Source organism: Oreochromis aureus, linkage group 5, assembly GCF_013358895.1.
Source record: "Oreochromis aureus strain Israel breed Guangdong linkage group 5, ZZ_aureus, whole genome shotgun sequence".
In the NCBI taxonomy this organism is placed as follows: Eukaryota; Metazoa; Chordata; class Actinopteri; order Cichliformes; family Cichlidae; genus Oreochromis; species Oreochromis aureus.
The window spans coordinates 40,291,997-40,298,455 of record NC_052946.1 but is presented as its reverse complement, the minus strand read 5'-3'; positions in this window follow the sequence as shown (position 1 = coordinate 40,298,455).

The window sequence follows — 6,459 nt, the reverse complement described above, 5'->3', positions numbered from 1 at the left end:
TGATTGCTGGTTTGAAATGTGCCTATATTAAAACTGACATCCATGTATGATCTGTGCACAGCGGTGCAGTCACATGCTAACATGTCATTAGCATGAAAGTGAAGCTAAAGATGCAAAGTTCATTGTAAAGTGCAAAGAACTGTCACGAAAAAGTTCAGCAAACCTAATCAGACTTAAATCATCCATAGGCATTTCAAAGAAGCTAACAAAGGCAAAACGGCTAAAGGCTAAAGCTAGCAGCCTCGGTATGAGCAAAGGATCAAAACAGTTATGAGGGAAATTACAGAGACAAATGAAAAAGAGTCGAAGTCCTTTTATCTGGTGAAGTTACGAACATACTGGAACATGTTTTGTTCTATAAAACTGCTAAACCTGACTTTGTTTGCTAAGCTGAAATGTGTCAGGTAAAGTATCTGTCTCTCTTCCACAGCATGTCTTTATATTGTCTTCCTTCTCTCACCCCAACCAATCACAGCAGATGGCCCCACCCCTCCCTGAGCCTGGTTCTGCCGAAGGTTTCTTCCTGTTAAAAGGGAGTTTTCCCTTCCCACTGTCGCCAAAGTGCTTGTTCATAGGGGGTCATATGATTATTGGGTTTTTCTCTGTATGTATTATTGTAGGGTCTACCTTACAGTATAAAGCGCATTGAGGTGCTTTGTATTGTAAGTTGTATTGGTATTATTTCGTTCCGGTAGCAGAGTCCTACTGTTTCAAGTTGTTTTAGTGAGAAAAAGATCCTGTAACTTACTGCAGTTTGGGGGGAAATGTAAAATTTAAATGCCTTTTATGATTATAATTCCATTTTCAATTGATTTATTTTTTGATATGCTGTCTGTTATAGTTCATTGAAAGAAATCTGAAATTGATAAAAATCGTTACTGGCAGAACGCACTTTTAAAAGAATGACAATCAGTGCATATCTGATGATAAACAAGAACCCTCAATATCAGAAGCAATGATGTCACTTTGGCACAGACGTGAGGAGGAGGAGGAAGTGTTGATGCTTTAATGCCATCAATGCGGCAAACAGGCAGATGCAAATAAGACCACACATTAGTGGAATGTGATAACAGCTACACTGGAACATCAGCAGAGTTTCCGTTTTATGCCAAACCAGTCATCCCTGGCTGAATAACACTGTTGTTGACCTTAAACTTCCTCTAGTTCAAAAACTCCAGAACCAGACCAGAGGTCATGTGGTTCCCCTGTTTTCCTCTAAAGAGCTCTGATGCAATAATGGAATAACCTTTTCTGCATGGCTGTATTGTATAGCTGTCACAAATTCCTACAGCATAGAGTAGTAGAGTAGTTGGGAACAACTACTCTAGAGTTTCTGCTTCAGCACGTGTCGACACTGTGGTCAAAGAATTCATTTCACCTCTCATCCAAGAGGCTTTTCAAACACTGTCAGCACCTACAGCAGGCTCCGTATGTAGCAGATGTTGTTGACGTCTGTCTGCAATGTCCAAAGATGGACTACAAAGAGCTCATCTTTGATGCTTGTGACAGTAACTTCTCAATGGCTTAATGAGCTATAGGGAGTGAGAACTGATCTGAAGACCACATGCAGAACAGTCGGTGTTGCAGTTACACCATTAAAAAGATTGTTGAAGGTCCAGAGGTCCAGATTAAAGCTCAAACTGCACAAAATGTTTCAGAGCTGATCCAATAATGAATCCCTCTGATTCCTCTAAAGGGAACTTTAACATTTTAATAGCTTTAAATGTTTGACCACACCGCTAACAGGCTCTGAACTGCTCCAAAAAAAGAAATCAAGATCTTGCAGGTGATAATTTTTCATTTTGTTTCATTTGCAGATTGAATCCACAACTCAGTGTCAGATGATATCTCTTTCTTTATATAAGCAAAGAAACCATAGCAGAGATGGAGACAGATAAGTGTGCAGAGAGATGTTGAAATCTTCTTTTGCAACTGTTTGTTCATTGCTTTGAGTCTCGGAGGATAAAAGAGAAAAGAGCCAGTAACACCCTGCCTGGTGCAACACGTCCTGGAAGTCCCCGTAAATGTTCCTAAAGACACAGCGAAGGTTGTGTATGAAGGTGTGTGGACATGAAAAGGACTGCCTGAACAACAGATAAGGAAAGAATGTGTTTTCTGTGCAGCACAAAGCAGTTCAGGATACATCTGCTGACTCTGTGCTCCTAACTCAGAATCTATACTTGGGCTCAAGGAAGTTTATATCTGTGCTTACCTGATTAGGTTAATGACTCAGTACCGAGGAAAAACCATGTTTACTTCATTCAGTTCCCTGGAAAACATTTCCTAAAATAACACAGAAAACCTGAGTGACTCTATAAACCCAGGCCCCTACACTGTAATCAATCATTAACCAGTTAGACCTACTAATATTTTAATGATACTAAAACGACTTCCTCAACTTTGTGGGTCCCCACAAAGCTACTAAAACTCAACAGTCCCCACTTTGTCATAAATGTAAGAAACATATTTTATGAGTAAAATGTTAAAAAAAAATGTTAGTCCCATATCTGTGTTTAAATCATACTCTCCTAAAATAACCTGAACACAACACGTCGTCCTCTGCAACAGAAAAATTAAGCTAACCCAGAAGCGCCAAAGGCTGTAGTTCCTGCAGTGTCCACTTGAGGCTCCAGCAGTGAGTCGGTCCCCGTAGACTCCCAGGTTAAAACTTTACAGCAGAAATAAACATGTTTACATGTTTTGGGCTTCATTTGTGTTTCACATATTCAAGTTTCATCCTGGAGGAGACACACATCATGAGGGCATCTGGCACAAACAAACAAACAACAACAAAAACAACAAACTCATCCTTTCATCCATTTTCAGCCGTTTATCTGGTTTATACGCAAAAAGCCCAGATTTCCTTTAGCCCAGCCACCTTTTCTAGCTCATCCAGGGAGAACACAGTTGTTCCCAGCCTAGCCAAGATATATAATTTCCCCAGGGAGTCCTGGGTCTGCCCCAGGACCTGAGGAAGCCGGGACCTCTATGCCCGGCTGGGCTCCATAGGCATGGCCACTAGATGCTCGCCCTGATCCTGGGTCTGGTCAACATCCTGTTCCGGGCAGGATGGACCCTGTTCCAGGTAAACTGGACCCTTGATTTTTTTATGTTTAGCATTGCTCTTTGTGTGGCCCCTCACCGAGGACCGGTTTGTTATGGGGGACCCTATCAGGGGCCAGTTTACCCTCACAACACAAAATAGCTCCTGGGATGACTGGAATGCACAAGCCCCTCCCCCGTGATATGTTAGCGTCCATAAAAAGCAAATTAAAGAAATACATTTTTAATAATAAATATGTGGACCTACCTGCTGTGGTGACCCCTTGAGAATAAGCTGAAAGCTGAAAGTCTCCAAAGCTAATTTCCCCCATTTGAAACTGCTGTATGGGGTCATTTTTATTTTAATTAGGGATGCAACGATACCAATTTTTTCAAACCGATCCGATACCGATACTTGGATCTGAGTACTTGCCGATACCGAGTACAAAAACCGATACTTCTGCCACACACAAGTTAAACTTAACCGGTAGTAAAGAAACGACCCCACACAACTCTTTAACACAAACGAAACGTTTACTGAACGTAAGGGCAGAGACAAATACTGTACAACACATCCCTTTTTTAAACTCAAATGATATTCCAATTCCTTAACCAAATGAAATACACTGTATAAATGAAATAATTCCCTTTCAAATTATATTAAACAACCCAACTTATGTTATCACCTTTTGGTAAGTGACTCACTAATATACACTCCAAAACACGGTATATAAATCCACTAAACATACAATATTCACACATGGGCCCCACACACACTCACATTCACACTTGTTGCAGGCCTGTTTGCTGCTCACGCCGGACGATGGAGAAAATCCTCTTCTCCCCAGTAAGAGCACAAAGTCTGACTTACAGTTCCGTTGCTCGGTAGGTCGCCGTTCACCAGTCCCACACTAAATCCACTCCCTGCGGACCCGATGCTGTCTCTGCTACAGCGCGTTAGCCAGTCACTGTCCAGCTCTCCGACAGTCCATAGCAGCTGCCTCCGTGGCGCAGCCAAGCAGTCCGGGCTAGCCTTTAGCCTCAGCGGTCATGGCTGAAAACACAGTTTTCCACGGACGGTGGTGCGACCGTTGAAACAAAAAGTCACTTCACCCACACTCTGTTGCGAAGCTCTCACACAGTTAGCTTTCTAGTCACACACTCTTTTGTGCAAGTTAACCTCAGTAAAACTAGCCGAGTCTCTCACTTTGGTTCAGCTAACCTCGTGCATCTCTCCATGCCGTTCTCTTCTGTGAACTGTGAACACCTTATGTGGCGTTCAAGTCCATGGGAATTATGAGTATCTACTACCAAATTCCCATCCGGGCTACATTAGTATCGGTTCATGGTATCGGTTGACTTTTACGAGTACGAGTACGCACACATTTTACAGTATCGGCACCGATACCCGATACCAGTATCGGGATCGGTGCATCCCTAATTTTAATAATAAACGACCTGTTTAAACTGTACTGATTATCAGGTGGGTGGAGTCCCTGATCTCTGGATTGTGCAAAACATGCAGGTGTTCCCGAACGCACTTGCTGTAATATGATGGGCCACCAGGTCCTTGAAGATATTGCTATTTTGAGGTTTTTTTTTTACATTTTTGACCATAAAAAAGGAACTGAGTGACCAGCCCCTTTACATTAAAGCTTAAAATATGGAAACGTGGTCTTTGCACTTTATACTGACACTACTGCCTGTGAATGCATGACCAGCCTTTGTTACAGATTACCAGCTGAAACTTAGAAACCTCACACGTGACGTTACACAGTCTGGTTTCTGGTTTTATCTGACTCGATCTGACATCCTGTGCTTGATCATTTTCTGCCTTTGCAGTTCTCGTTAGCAAAACCTCATCCTGTGACCTGTAGATCTTTAATTATGAATGTCTACTGACTGTTTGCATTCAAACAGAGGAACTATCATGTCTGTGTAGGTTTGCAGTCAGGTCATAGTGATCTAAAGAAAAGACTGTTTAAGTTTCTTGAAGGTTGGTCTTCTTTCCGAGCTCCTTGGATGATTATTATGATTACTATGAGCATTTATTCCTGCAGCCCTCCACCTTTTTATTGGTATTGTGACAACTGTGAGAAGCCGCCTCCTAATCTTGCAAGTGTGATTCAGTTTAGCAAAGGTATTGTGATGCTTCTACATGTTTTATATGCAGAGCATCCAGAAAGTTTTCACAGAGCTTCACTTGTTTTACATTTTGTCCTGTTACAGCCTTATTCCAGAACTGATCAAATATATGGTTATATCAAAATCGTACTAATTGCTGAGGGCTGACGTCCTGTTGGCAGATGAATCCAGTGCACATCGCGGGATTCCCGTGACCTTTCCCTTCCCCTCGACCCTGACTAGTCTTCCAGTTCCTGCTGCTGCACAACATTCCCACAGCATGATGTTAGCACCACCATGCTTCCCCGTAGGGGATATTTGTTTAATCAGACCAGAGAGTTTTATTTCTCGTGGTCTGAGAGTCTTTCATGTGCCTTTTGGCAAAGTCCAGGCAGGCTGTCTGTGCCTTCATGTAGTCACATCCCACTCTCCCACCCAGTAAGACAAAAGTTGTAGAAACGGCCGTGCTTCTGCAGCTGTATGTTTGAGCATTTTGGCAGATGCCTCCTTTTGTTTTTATGGACGCACATCTGTATTTAAACCAAACAAAAATAACTGGGGGAACTTTATCAGGACCAAATTTGTGAAAGGAAAGTCCCCACATTCAGACCTGATGCAAAGCACGTACACTTCACCTGCTCAGCATCCAGCAGGAGCAGACAGGTGGAGCTGGATCAAAGAGGATTAAAAAAAAGATCTGGAAGAAAGTCAAAGTGGCACTTTAACCTTCGCCTGTTCTTGTTTTTGGCACTGCAGCGCCTGAACAAATAGGTCCAGTGCAAAGTCCCCCCCACCCCCACCCGCGAGGCTGTGTGCTTGGTTATGAAAGCGTGTGTGACAAACTCGAGTTCAGGATAATGTATGAATGTGTGTGCTGGAATGTGTGCGCCCCTCCCAGCAGAGCTGCATTCGTCAGTGTTTTGGCGTTTAGTGAAGTGTGTTTTTCCCGGCTGCGAAGCTGACAGGCAACGGCTTGTCACACACACACACACCTGGACTCTCTTTGACAGTAAAAGCAGCTCCTTATTTACTCGAAGTACATTTGTTATCATCTGCTTTTCCTTCATGCAGAACCCAAAATAAATCATGCAAAAAGGTTTTGTGCATTTAAACTGTGCTCGTCTCCTTGGCAACAACACCTGCACTGTTTGTACAACACAAATTACTAAGAAAGCAAAGATAGCAGTGCTACGCTGTCAGAGTAAAAACTAGAAAGAAAACCACTGAGGGGGAATTTACTCCTGTGATCAGGTGAGGTGATAAGTCTCTTCACAGTCATCTTTCTCTCAGAAA